Source organism: Tympanuchus pallidicinctus, unplaced genomic scaffold (assembly GCF_026119805.1).
Source record: "Tympanuchus pallidicinctus isolate F22 unplaced genomic scaffold, pur_lepc_1.0 scaffold20, whole genome shotgun sequence".
Lineage (NCBI taxonomy): Eukaryota > Metazoa > Chordata > Aves > Galliformes > Phasianidae > Tympanuchus > Tympanuchus pallidicinctus.
In genome coordinates this window covers 4577304-4590636 of record NW_026294722.1, presented here as the reverse complement: position 1 = coordinate 4590636, position 13333 = coordinate 4577304, and the positions used below count along the sequence as shown (strand labels likewise).

The window sequence follows — 13333 nt, the reverse complement described above, 5'->3', positions numbered from 1 at the left end:
CAGCTGACCAGATTTTCTGCAGATCAACCTCTGAAGAGCCGAGCTGTTCTCAGAGCTGTTCTCAGCTGAAGTGAGCATGCAGATGGCAGCTGAGCTCTTCTGAAAAACCAAGGTTCATGCAGGGCCGAATTCTGAGGCTGCAGGGCTTCCCCCAGCAATACCCCGGGCCTCACAGGGTGATACAGCGCTCAGAGGGAATTTCAGCCTTACTTCATTTGCTACATGTTTGTAGCATAAGGGTACAGTGCATTGCAGGGAGCCTTGCTCTGGATCCCTCTGTCCAGCCCAGGAAAGACTTTGTGGGAATAAACTTAGTCCTGGGAGCTGCTGGTAACTTTTGAAGTGATGTAAAACAAGAGTTTCACTTGGCTCATTTCTACCCTCCTGAATACCGATGTTGTTTTACCTTGCATCTCAAGAACACCAAGGGCTGACCTCCTCTTGAGAAAGCGGATAAGCTCTAAATCTTCATATACAACCATTCAAAGAGCTTTAGCACACACGAAGGCTGCTTCCATCAGCAAAGAGAAACCTTGAGGCTAAAAAGCCAAGCTGCAGGTGGTCCTTGTTTGGTAGGCAAGGATATATCTCTTTTTTCAGCAGAGTGAAAATTGTTTTAAACATTGCAAATTTAAAAGGTGACTATTTATTCCTACACATCTCATCCATCGCATTTTCTTAGTGATGTGAAAGCACTTTCTCTCCAAGCTCTTAGGCTCCTCGCTTCACTACAGCAGTTGGGAAACAAAGCCACGTCTCACACAGAAGACACAGACACCACACATCTCACGTGCCACCAAAAGCAGCTCTTCGCACCATGCAGCCCAGTGGAGTTTTTCCCCTCTTTGACTCAGATAACATCTGTCTGCTGACTGGGTGACACTCAGCAGGAAAACACATCTGAGCTTTGTAGCAGGACTTGACAGCACTGTTGTGCTGCTGCTTCTTAAGACGCGTGAACAGACAGCTAGAGCTGTGCTGGCTCTGATTAAATAAATGCTGTGGAATCAGCCTCCTGAATTTCTGTTTGCTAGGAACAAGTCACACAGAGGTGAGAGCCTGTGTCCTGTCACTGTCTCCACTATTACATCGTAATGAACCTTAGGAATGACCACTTGGATGTATTTACGGGCACTGACAGAAACCAGATTTTTTTGGTTTTGTTCCACTACTGACCTGAACATTTACTGCTTAAAAGCTATCAATCACCTCAAAATAATCACAGCTACATTTTCTATAGCATAGAAGAGCTGTGGATGTAGAATCCACGCAAGAATCACTGAAAATACGCCAGATGTATTGAAACGTACAGGTAGACACAGACAATCAGTAGATGCCTCTGCACACTTTGGCGTGCACAGTTATTTTTAAGTGTATTCAAAACCTTGGCAAGCCAGAACTGAAACTGCTCTCGTTTGCAGCCCCGACCGATGCACAGCACGCAGTCACAGCAGCCACGCACAGCTCGGAAGCTGCCTCGTGCTTCTGTTGAGGCAAAGAGGTGTTGTGCTGGGGCCTTGGAATCTCTATAACCACATCAATAGGAAAAGGCAAACAACACCAATGCCAAGGACCCGAATAAACACGGATTATCTTGTTCGCTGCAACCACTTACAAACGACAGAGGCAGCCCTGAGTTATGCAGAAGTCGAGCGCCTTGCCCTGTTTCTATAACCGGGCCTCCTGTTGAGTTGCCTTCTTCCTACCAGACCTGGGTGAGTCAAACAGGGCTCAGGGAGGTGCAGCCTTGGCAGGCAGTTCGTCTCGTTTGAGAAGTTTCAGTTCCTGGACAGGTTTTGTAAGAACAACGCCCTGAAGCAAGAGATTACGAGACAGCCTGGCTGCGTTTCATCCTGAGCCTCGGAAGCTTCAAGCAGAGCTGCCCGAGCTGTGCACCATAACACACACTGCTCCTCCAGTAGCAGAGGAAAAAAGCAGAAGCTGTCGCGGTGTGTTAAGCGGTAGAAAGAACACGCTCAGATATGCCTGACATCCCAGTTGCAGAGTCCAGTGCCATCCTTAGAACCACTTCCTCCTCGTCAGCAGCTTCCTGTGTGATTTCCTGCCTCGTTGTGTAAGGGCAGCACGAAGGAAAGGATTCCTCGTTTACACAAAGCCATTTTCTGTCCTTAGCAGCTTTTCTTTCAACTCTCCTTACAAAATCCCTTTTAAAAGCACTGTCCTAACAGGTTGGTTTCCTTCGGTTTGTTTGGTTGTTTTTAAGACTTACGTTATTTCCATCTACAGTCAAAATCTTCTTCCTGACTTCTCTTTTGAGATACAGCTATGGTTAACATAGAAACGTAAAAACTCTCATTGCAAAAGATATTTTCTGAGAAAGCAGGGTTTCTACTGCACGCACACGAGCTAATTTTTCACTTAAATCACTTAGGGATCTTAATAGCTACAAATGTCTTGGGCTTTATTTCCTAAAGAAATTAATTTCCTTTCCATCCCCATCCAAAATCCACTCTGAAGAGCAAATGTATTCCGAGTAATTTGCATGCACTGTGCACCATTCCTGCTATGGTGAGGATATCACTCCCTCCCACAGCCACTAAAGCTGCTTACTCAGTGCTTAAGGCCAAACTCTAATAATGGTTTGATGGATCCTAAACTGAGGTAAGTTGGCATCTCCCAGCAGCTCCTGAAACTGAGCTTTGGCAGGAATATAACCTCCTTTGTACACAATTAGATTCTTTTAGTTTCACTTAAACTGCCACCCACCTTCCATTGTGTGCTATAAGCCTTCCAAACAGCCTGAACTTTCCTCTTTTTTATTAATATGTAAATTAAATCAGTTTACCTTCCTGCTAGTCATCTTCATCTGGGTACAAATGAATCTAAGGAGAACCCAGCTGAGGCAAAGGCAGGCTGCTTATCCTCCACCATATCCTCATGCTTTTTTCCACATCTTGTTGGCTTGTCTGCCTAGAGTCAAGCCAATTTACTCCACCTCTTTTGTTAAGAACCCTGTCGATGAACTAAACCCAACTGGTAGCACAGACAAAATGTAAGGCTTGTGAGGACCAAACACATTCGTTGCTCCTGACCAACAGAGCTTCCTGTGATAAGAATAGTTTCTGCTTACCACAAGCTGTCATGAACTTATGCACAAATTCCACTTTCTGAGAACTAAACCAGTTATGCCTCAGGCTGACCTTCATGTGAATCTTGGCAGGTTTGGTTCACACGGCTTGGCAAAAAACAATCTAGGCTCCTGGAGTTTGTCCACGGGTTTGCACTCATTCACCCCTGGCTTTCCAGCTCTGGCAGGCAGCTCACCATATTTCACCCACCATAGTTTAATAAACCCATCTTTAGTGTCATTTCCACCTGCAGCCTTTAACCACCTTGCATTAATGCCGCAGAACAGAAGGTGGACTTCAGGTTTTATTGTAGAATACTGGTATGACTCCAAGGAACCTGTTTTGGTAGCAACAAGTAGAATTCAGCAGCAGTTTCTGTTTTACGCAGGTTGTTTTCAGAGGTTGTTGACATCATCCCGCCTGTCTGGGCTTCTCTGCTGTGATGACATCCTCACCATGAGACCCCCTTGCCTTTGTGGCTTTCTAAAATCATGGTTCTGGATAGCATACCTGATCCACAGGTACACAACAGCAGCAAATGATGAACACTAGCTCTCCAAGTCCCAGTTTTAACAGTGGAGCTGATGCCTGCAATCCTCAGTTATCTGGTTACCCTTTGGGGCTTCAGTAAAACAAAGGCAGTGCTACTTAGGACCTTCCCAAGCCCCGCAGGACTCAGATGGTTAGCATGTGTGAAAGATTAGGATTTCTATGATGCTTTCTGAACAGCAGATGCATTTGGATTTCCCAGTGGCTTGTACCTTCTTCATTGCTTTCAGCCAGCAGTAGTCAGCATACCACATGGCATATCTAGCATCTTTGCACCTCTTGTTTTATACTTGGCGAGGTCGTACAAGACTTCCATGGCTTTGACTCCTGCCCTCATGCAGCTGGGATGGCCACTGGCAACCTCAGTGCTTGAACCGAGCTGGAGCTGCAGTTCCAGGAATGTGGCCTGACCCAGTCCCCTGTGATGGAGCTGGGGCTGCTCCAGCTCCTTGGTGGAACTACACTGACTTGCAGTGACCAGTGCCTGGCCGTCTCCCTCCTGCCTTTGATTTTGGTTTGTTCACAGACCGCAATGGAATCAAGGAGGGACGTCAGCCTCAAGATATGCTTGGCAAGCTGACGTGGCCAGAGCTGCTGAAAAAACACCATGACAGCCATCTCCCCATGGTCCCCAGATATTTAGAATCTTCCAGTTCTACTGAGCAGGTAAAATGATTCCCTATTGTGTTTGTGTTGCAGCTATTCTGCTTCCATCCCGAAATGCAGATGGCTTTTCTCAGAACTTGAAAATGTTGTTCTCTAATCAACTGAATTGAGCTTTGTATTTTGTGAAGTGGCAGGGGCTAAGTACAGTGTGTCTGTAATGACACATCTGTCTTCTAAGAAGCTGTATAGAACGGAGCCAGAAGACCTTTGGGCTCATCTGAAAACACTGCATTCAAATGAAAACTGAACTAAAAATAGTAATTACTGGAAAACAAAGGGAACAACCTGACCCCACAGTTGGCAGACGTAGTACAACAGGAGCAATATGCAACTGTATGCATATTTCTAAACCATACTTGAGAGCAGCTTCTAGGAGCTTCCAAGTAGAGATGCGTGCATAGCTCTGACAGGAGAGAGGGCCCAAACAGCCAGCCAGTTTAACATATTGCAGCTTATCCAGCTGCAAAAGCTTGCAAATGGACAAGACCTGAATCTTTTCCCCTACGAAGACTTGAACAAACAGCAAAGCTGTAAATAACCATGATGAGGTAAGGCTGGGTCAATTTAAGAAACAAAAGGCTTTTTTTTTTTCCCTTTGTGTACAAATTTCTCCTCTGCTTTTCATGGGGGGAGCGGGGGGAGCATTCTCTAATGGTGTTTTACTGAGGGAAAGCATTCCAACAGTTACCATAGACATTTGCACGTGGCTAACTTCTTTTGCCATATGTTTGATATGAAATTTGGAATGGAAGTTTGGACCACAATTTTATGGTCGTTTGTAACAGGTTTGAGCACCACTGGATCATTTAGCATGACAAATTCAATCCAGATCAGGCCTGGGCACACAATTATTTTTCAGCCAGACTGCATAATGTGGCATTTATGCTGGCCGTGGGAAGACAGACAATATCTAATCTGGCATAAAGCCTACCAATACAGAGCTAATGTCAGAACTTTCTTAAACAGCTTTCAATGGGATCAGCACTTCGGGTTGTGTGGTCAAGCATTTTATATCCAGGAGCCCTAGAGCCAGATTTCCTGCATTGTCAACCTGTGACCATTTTGGCAGCATTCAGACATTCTCCATCAAGCTTTCTCTTGTTATGCCTCCATGCAAGCCCTTTGTCCTGTCGGAGATTCTTGCTGCAGTCCATAAGAGCACTATAGGTATGAAGCATTTGGGATCTCTCTAAACACAACAGCCTCTCACTGTTGCTCCCCAGGTCCTGCAGAACTGTGCGTGCATCTGATTGCTCTTAAATCTGCAGATACAAATATCACAGTTGTTCAACTGGACCCACGGATGCTGCTTGCACAGTTACCCTATCATTGCCCATGCAGCCGTAGGAACTGTCAGCATTGATCTCCCAGTCCATCTTTCTAATGATCATTAGAACAATGATTCCTGAAAGGAGCCATGCTTCTGCACGTCTCCATATTCCAGGACTCGGGCTGGAAAAGACTGTGCTTGCTTTCATTCTCAGAAGGTGCTGTTTCCTGAGAAAACCAAGAGCGCCAGGCTGTCAGTCACTGAGAAACCTTGAAGAATCTCCTCTCTGTGCTGTTCTACCTCCTGACACTTCACATCCAGTCACTTTTACCAAAGTAATCCTCCTAATTTACAACTGCAGGCTGGAGTTTCTCTTTGGGAGACACTCATTCTGGAAAAGTTGCTTATTTTAGAACCCACAGCCTCTAGGAAGATATTTTTCCCTAATCCCAAACTAAATGATATCATACTTGGCTAGTGCTGTAACCATGGTACTGAAGTTATTTATGACTGAAATTAATGCTATAGTTAGCAACACTGGGGCAGGGTTCCTTCTATGCTACTGTCCAACTGCCTCCCTCCCCCAGCCTGAGGCTACACTGCAAAGCAAGACACAGAGTCTCCAGAGGGTCTTTAATTTGCAGTAAACAATGTCAGCCTTTGCTGATCCCCAAAACTTGGCAACGCACAACTGGATGCGCACAAAGATGCATCTTCTAAACAAAACAAAGCACTTGGCTGTGTTGTCATTGCTCTTAACTCTGTTTCGAGATTTGTTTTTATTTATTTTAGCTCTTAAATTCCTTGAAGGGACCTGGAACTCCAGCGTGCAGAGCCAGGACTGGCAGCAGCAGGGAGAGCTCAGTTGTACGCCACTCATCAGCTCTGAGCTGAGGGAATCACCACGAGGGGAAGAGGAGAGGTCAGCATTTGTGCCTGGGGACACTGTTAGTCACCTCTGAGAAACTGATAGCCTGCCTGTATGCAAGCTATCTGGGAGCCAAACCAATATTATTCCAGTCTGATCCCTCTGCAAAGAGATCTCAGAGAAGGTTGGGAGGAATCCAGCAAAGTGGGAAACAGAAGAAACAAAACCACGCAGTGCCGAGTCCCTCCTGGTCAAAGATCAGGCAGCTCCCTATTTCCACAGCACAGATGAGAGGGAACAGCTCATAGACACATCCTGAACTTCAGTCAGACCCAGACACCTCTGTGCCCTTGTGGGGCATCGCATCAGCAGCTCCTGCATGCCTTCCTCTGATCGTCCCCCAAGTCAGAGAATCATAGAACAAGATTGCAAAACAGACACTGCAAACAGAAAAATAAAGGATGAAACAGGGAGGAGAAAAGAAAACAGAAGAGCACAGCAAGAAGAGAAGCAGCATGGGGAAGTGGTGGTGTGCTGTGCTGGGAAGAGTACAAGGATATCAGCCCACCTACTGATTCATACAGGGGGCAGTTCAAGTGAATTTAGACATCACAGGCAGTAAAGCAGGCAAGCAAGTCTCTGCTGACCACACCACTACCGTGGTTCCATTGGATGGAACATCGATTTCATGTCACTTCTGCTACCTGGATTAACCTTTCAATGCCTTTCTTTGAATGCCAGTTGGCACAGCAGTCCAATTCTGCTCACCCCAGGAGTGAAGAACCAAATGCCTACCCCACGGTTTGGGGCTTTTGGGATAGACCGGCCTTAGGCCCAATCCAATTTACAGCTGAAGTCTCAAGGGCTTCACTGAAGTAGTCAAATCATTCTGGGAAAACGTACTGGGGGGCAATGCAGTATTTATTTTATGCCTCAGTCTTACTTTATTTTACAGCCTAAACCTCCAATTCCCAGAGCCACGATTCTCCCATTGCCTTCATGGAATTTACATTGGAGTCACTTAACAGGGCTTTGCTATGTCTAAATCATTGCCTTATTTTTTGCTCTATTTTTTTGTTTGTTTGTTTTTATTTTATTTTTTCTTCTTTTGACCACAGGCAAAGGAAATAAATCATCTGATATCCTGCCAGCAAACTGCCATCAGCACTCTGAAACTGGAGGCGTTTCTCCTGCCCCAAAAGAGCACTAAAAAAATATATATCTAGCTGATAACTTGGACAGGGTTCAGGTATGTTTGTGTGCATACCAGCAGTTAAACTGATTTCTTCCACTATCTTATCTGTCCATTTCAAGAGGAAGAAGTTTGGCAGGCGAGCTACTCTTGGAACGCACTCAGTAAACCATGGATAGGAGAACCAAGGAGCATAAATAGAAATAACCATAGGTGTAGCAGCTGGGAGCCTGACTTCTGGCTTCTATTCCAGCTCTACCCATGACTCACTCGATGACTTTGGAAAGCCACTTCGCCTCTCCCTGCTCCAGCATTCTCCCAGGCACAGCTCACCCATTTCACAGGTACCCCAGGCAGAGGAACCCCACTGCTCCCAGCTGGGTAAGCGTCTCTGGAGGAAGAACCTCATCCCTCTTCCTCTGCCAGCCCCACGCCATCCATCCCCACAGCTCATGGCACCCAGAGGGGAGGTGGCAACTTGAACCGAGTGCATCTTGTGAAGCTTTTTGGGATCCGTCAAGGAAAGGGAAAGCACTTGAACAAAATGTTGCTAATTATAGCTTGACAGCACATAACACATTCCTGCTCTGGACAGAGCTCTGCTATCAGCCAACTCAATTATACATTATCTTTGCCCAACTCCCTCCTTATTAATTGTGACCAAAGCACTGAATAAAGCCAAATTGCTGCCTGCTCTCCATTTCTCCTTATTCAACACCAGTTCCTTGACAGCAACAGTGAGACTGCAAGGCTGCTATGCGGGGCTGCCTGCGCTCCCTGCCCCCAGCCTGCAGTAAATACGTCTCTCAACTTTTATTCCTGCCTGCCCAGAGCAGATCCCTTGCATGCTAATGCTGGTTAAGCCGTGGCTGAAGCAGGATGGAGCTGTGCTGTCACCCCAGCAGATGCCCTGCCACAGTCCTTTGGAAAGCAGAGCCCCTTTTTTCCAAGTGCTCTGCAGCATCCTGCTCCAGTTGAAGCATGCAAGAGCCCAGACTTCTTCAAACCCTCTGGGTGTCATCCAGACTCCAAGGGACAGGGATTTAGCATTGGTAGCAAGCAGGAAAACTGCAGCAAAACCCGGTGCCCACACACACACATTCTTTGCATTGGGGGCAGCAGCAGCATGAAGGCATCCCAGATCAACCTGATTTCTATATAAAAACAGGAAACTACCCCTCCCTCCACCAAAAGGGAGGAAGAGCTTCCTGGCCTGTATCTGTGTCACTGAGAAACGAGGCAGGAACAAACAGCTCACTCCTCCTTATCCTAGAGCGCATCTGAAAGAGCAGACGCTTCAATGAATTCCTTCTAGGGGTGCTCCTAAATCTGTCCCTAGCACAGTTCCTGGAAAACAGCGAGATCTCTGCTCCCACAGGGCTCAGACAGATGGCCTCAGACTTCTCCTAACACCCACTTCCCGCAGGAGCAGCAGATGGGAGCTGTGCTACAAGCCACAGGGCAGGGTTACCTCCTGATGTGCCCAGGGATGCAGGCATTTCACACTGGGCTGCTGCTCCAAATCCAGCTTGAGCTCATAGCAGCTGGCCCTCAGCACTGACAGTTGTTTGGTGCCCTGTAGGAGATGAGTACTTGCACAGGAGCCCAGCAGACAAAGCTGGGATTGATTCAAGATCTAGAAGAAGCAATCGCCCTTTGCCTTCAGAAGCGGTGCTTCCCACGCTGCACTGAGCATTTTAAGGCAGGTTCTTACATGTCACTTTTACTGATGTACTGCAGAGATGTCAGGTTGAATGTTAGGAAACATTTCTGCTCAGAAAGAGCAGTGGCACAGCTGCCCAGGGAGGTGGTGGGGGTCACTGTCCCTGGGGGTGTCCCAGAGCCATGGAGATGTGGCACTGAGGGATGTGGGCAGTGATGAGTTGGGGATCTTGGAGGCCTTTCCCAACCTTAACAGTTCTGCATCAAGTTGTACCTACCTCATCCCACATCTATTACACATGGCATGAGCTGGGCCAGGATGTCTTACTCAAGTAAACCATCTTATGGTTATGACTTATGTTTGATCTGGCATGCCATGCATGTGTATCAGGCCATAATCAAAGCTTTCAGTATCACCTGATCCAATAGAAAGAGGGATTGTACAGCATTAAGCCAGAAAAACACATGCAAGAACTGTTGTTCTGCACATAAAAGCTGTCAGCTTAGCATACGTGAGAAACCTCAAGGTCATGAGCACTGCTTCCTGACAATGATTCCTGGACCTTGCTATGTCAAAACAGAAATACCAGAATGATACTTAGAGTCAGCAGCCATCGCTTGCTTTGCCTGCTGCCATGTAACAGGCAGGTCGTGCACACTTGTTTAGATGCATCTGCATAGGAATCCAAATTGCACATAAAGAGCTGCGACAGAAGTTGTGGTTTTGTTATTACTGCTCATGACAGAGACTACATGAGAAAAACACTTTCCAGCTCAGATGGAGGAAATGGAAAGCACAAAGGCTCCGTTTGCTGCTCAGCAGGGTGGATTTCTAATGAACTGCTTCTACCAAATAATTGAGAGATGAGGGAGCAGCGTGGAGAGGTGCTTTCCTCACAAGAATGAAAATCAGAATACCATTCTTGGGCTAGGTTACACAACCAGGAATATGTTTTAATCCTTCCCCCACTTGTGCTGAGTACTTTGCTTTCATTGTAAACACTTGACCTCTACTTCTCAAGCCTTCCCTTCAGTTACCTTCATCTAGTTCTTCCCCCTCCAAACAAAGAGCAGAGGCTTCCTGTCAGCTCTCCAACATACCTGCGCCAGCAGTTCCGTCCATCTGCAGACTTTCAGAGAGCACACAGAACCACCTTCATGTCCGCAGATGAAAGACTTGCAGAGCAGCTCCCAGCTCCTCCCGGATGGTAAAGCTGGTGAGTTCTCAGAGCAGAAGGGTGAGAGCAGCCTGGATGTGGCCCAGCTTTTCCCATCTTGTAGTCAAGGAAAGGCCATGGATGTGCAGATACCACCTGCCTTGATTTCAGCCAAAAGAGAAATCCATCCAGCTCCGTTTTGTCTTTGTGTTACACTCTGTGACTTGTTCCTGACACACTGCATTGCGACTGCTCAGCCATTGCTGCAACAGTGATGAGGGCTCGAGAGAAAGATCCTACATCCCTCAGAAGCTCAGATGGAAAACCACGGAGGTAATAAGGAGTGTCACCACTGCTACACCTGGCAGCACAATCCACAGCTAAATGAGCTGTAAACTGTAAAAAGACTTGTGCCCTGCTTCTGTCTCCTTCATCATTTCATTGCATGAACAGGGCTGTAGCGTGGTTAAATCCCCTGCGTGGAAAGCAGCTCCTAGGCAGTTTGTTACACACAAGTATTTCCTTTGGTCTTGACTGTGTCAAGGAGCAGCAAGGGCCAGCTGCTTCCCAAAGGATCCAGGAGGCAAGAAGGGATGTCACCAGGCAGGATCCAGCCCCACAGTGGGACAGGGCAGTTCCAGGCATCACCACCACGTCCATCTAAGAGCCCTCAAGGTCACCAGGCAAGCTTGCAATGATGAGGCAGACCAGTAAAAGGCAAGCAATGAATCAGCCCTGGAGTCAGGATCAGGCCCAGCAGGTGCTGAGCAGCTCCAGAAAGTCCAGATAGGGCTGAGGTCACAAAGCCAGCTTCCACATTGGGGTCGAGCTCAGCAGGGCCCACAGACAGGCAGAGCTGGGAGCAAACCAGCCTCAGCACTGCTGCAAAAAGAACAGAGAGTTCTGTGCTCAGCTTAAATAGGGCTCCTGAGCTGACAGCAAAGGGTGTGGATGGAGGCCCCCAGGTGAGGCTGCTCATGGCTGTTAAGGAGCATTGGTGCCCCAAACCCTGGCAGCTCGTAACACCCACAGCAGAGACAGTAATTTGCAGTGATTCCTTCCAAGATGAGGCTTCCACAGTGCCGAAGGCTTTGGGGCTGCAGCCCCAGTGCTGCTTTCAGCGCCAGCACTAGCCCTCCTGGCTATGACTTCTGCTAAGCTGCTTCCCCTCTCCCCCCGTAGCTTGGCACTAAAAAGCAAACAAACAGCTCGGAGAGATGCAGGATTTGCAGCCTGGTTTTCAGCAGGCTGGCGTCTCATGGGGGACCGACCTGGGTGCCTGGGAGGGCACAAACTCCCAGGGAAGTTTTTCCCACGGTTTGGACATCAATCAGATGTCAGCACTGCGCGGATTCTCTGGTGTCTAATAGGGGCTGGCAGCATGGGTCGGTGTTTCTCACAGCTGCAGCCCTGGCAGGGTCACTCTTTAGCCAACTGATTGCAAATGTAGGATGTGAGCTCCATACCTCTCTGCTGGTTTGGGCTAAAACTGGCCAAAGGGGTTAAAGAGTTTTTAAAGAGAGGAATTTGGAAGAATGCGAATGCACTGATATACAGTGTGATTGCATAAACTCTGTCACATTAGGAAATCAAAACAGTCAGCCCCTTTTTTCCCCTCAACATGATAGAATTTATAACTGCATTGTTCCCAGTGGTGCAAAAGCCCCCCCTTAAACTTTGCTCTGCGGAGAGCCACGCTGCAGGACCTCATGCGGTTGCTTTGCCTTCGAGCCTGAGTGCATGAGAGACAGTGGGATCCTCTCCTCCAACGTCTTTACAGAAAAGGGGAAGAAAATAGAGATATGAGCTGCCTCAAAATGGCAGCAAGGATCATGGAGCCTGGATGGGTCGGTTCCTGTTATTGGGTTCATGCACTTTGGCTGCAGGGGCTCAGGTCCTTTGATAACCCAGCCACAGGTCCCGCTTTGGGTCCCTCCACCCAAACTTCCCACTGCTGCCTGCAAAGCCGGGTAGGAGTGGCAGGAAGAGGCCTTTGGAACGCAAAACCTCTCTGAGCAGCCTCCACGCATCCTCTCCCAACACCTGCCAGCCTCTTGGTGTGTGCATCAGCTGGGAACTGCAGGAGGGAGTGACCCTCTGCTGTTCCAGCAAGGCTGGGATTGCAGAGTGCTTTGGAGCTGTGGTTTGAGCAACTGCTGACAGGATTTCACCATCAAATGCTGCGTTGCAAACCCACCGGGAGCCACGCTGTATCTCAGTCCTGACACGGGCTGACTCCTCTCAGCTATTCATCAAAAGAGGCTTCCTGCTCCCTGGCAGCCTGCTTGGAGTTCCTGGAGCTCTTCTTGCGGAGCAAAACAGGGTGTGCAGTGCTTTGTGCTTTCCCCATGCGATCCGAGCTGAGGACGCCTCACTCACCCAGCACCGTCCTACGGGACCTCCATCAGCAGTGCCAAAAATCAGCAAATCTGAGCTCACTGAAGGCACCGCTCTCAGTCTGGAAGCACCCGCGGGGAGGGAGAGGAGCGAGACCTCATCGCAGCCTTACAGCACTTGAAAGGAGCTTAGAAAAAAAGATGCAGAGTGGTTTTTCACATACTTCAATAGAGAAGGGACGAGGGGGGTGGCTTTAAGCGAAAAAGAAAGGAGATTCAGGTTAGGCACTCTTCGAAACTCATCGCTCGGAGGGCGGCGGGGCACGGCAGCGCGGTGCCCCATCCCTGGGGCTGCGGACGGCTCTCAGGGCCGGGGGAGCCCGAGCTCAGCCGCCTCCTCCCGGGGAGCCGCTGCCGGCGGAGTCGGGCGGCACCTGCGGGTGGGTTCCGCAACTGCAACGCGACCCCGAGCCCCGCGGGGAGCGGAGCCGGGTGGCAGCGGGGTGGGTAGGAGGATTTTTTCTCCGTCCGCCTTTTTTTTTTT

The 13333-nt window shown here is 48.4% G+C and overlaps 1 long non-coding RNA gene across 2 annotated transcripts; it reads left to right on the top strand.

Moving 5' to 3' along the window:
* The first annotated feature begins 1327 nt into the window (after positions 1-1327).
* LOC128080866 (uncharacterized) lies at positions 1328-8327 on the top strand. Of its 2 annotated transcripts, XR_008206909.1 has the most exons (3): positions 1328-1715; positions 4165-4304; positions 7561-8327. It is a non-coding gene; the product is annotated as an uncharacterized LOC128080866 (long non-coding RNA). The 2 variants fall into 2 exon arrangements; XR_008206908.1 differs by having other exon boundaries at positions 4165-8327.
* Positions 8328-13333: the final 5006 nt, after the last annotated feature.